Genomic DNA, 1,109 nt, shown 5'->3' with positions numbered 1-1,109 from the left:
AATTAGGCTCATGACAGATATAATCCTAGCCAATCAGGTTTACAAAAAGACTAGACCAAATTCATGAAAGAATGGCCTTCCTCTACCTGCCAATTCCCTCTGGGGCATCTCCCTACCCTGCCCAGGTCCCAGGACCCCATTGCAGCCCCCTGGGCCATCAGTCCCTGCCCCAGCAATGCCGAGGAAGTGCCAGTCTCCAGCTCCCCACAGCCCTGCGCTGCCCAGCCATGGGCCATGCCAAGCTGGCCCGCGTCCTGGCTCAACTTCAGTCCATCCCCAAGGAGGTGTCCGGTGCCTGGAGCTGGGCTCCCCCATCTGCCCTGCTCCTAGCAGCTGCGGTGCTGGGCTCTTAGCTCCCCATCCCTTAGGCAGCCACTGGCCCTTCCCGTGCTCTGATGTCTTCTGTGTCATTCTGGAAGAAGATACAGTCTGGAAGATAAACACTCCCGAATGACTGTGGATAGAGATACAGCAATGTTGCAAATAATACAGGAAGTCATGACTTCCTTTTAGATATATGAACACTTATACCTCCATTATGTGCATTTCTTACTCCGTTCAATGTGCAAATTTTCCTCAGCCCCATGGAGGTTAACAAGCAGTCCTCAGACACAGGTCCAAGGATAGGTTCCTCTCAGGGACTGTTGGCTCTTCAGAGACCAACTCAATTTATGACAAGGAACACAAAAATACCAAATATACTTAATTTAAGTAGCAAAGTGAACAAAGAACAATTTGTAATTCCACTGTGATTCAGGAATTCACTGTAAACCCTGTGACTCCCTTCAGCCATGATCACCACATTGGAAGTGGAAACTACTTCATACTCACTAGGATTTAGGAACTGAAGACTGGAAGAGACTAGCTGTATAGTCTTTGTTGCTACAGGTACCCACATCACTCTTTCTTCATTACTTCATGCTAATTAATTCAGACTATTTTTCCTACTGAAAACAAGCTCTATATATAAAGTTGGCAGGTCTTTCAAAGCTGGTGAGTGTTGGGAACCAGCAATTCTCTGTATAAGTCCCCAGAAAGAGACAAGAGAAGAGAATTTCTAAATTTTTTTCTCCTTAAATAACTGCCTGATGCTTTGTCTAAAAGTAAGG

This window comes from Phaethon lepturus, unplaced genomic scaffold (genome assembly GCF_000687285.1).
Source record: "Phaethon lepturus isolate BGI_N335 unplaced genomic scaffold, ASM68728v1 scaffold1285, whole genome shotgun sequence".
NCBI classification, from domain to species: Eukaryota; Metazoa; Chordata; class Aves; order Phaethontiformes; family Phaethontidae; genus Phaethon; species Phaethon lepturus.
Note: the sequence above shows the minus strand (reverse complement) of the source record.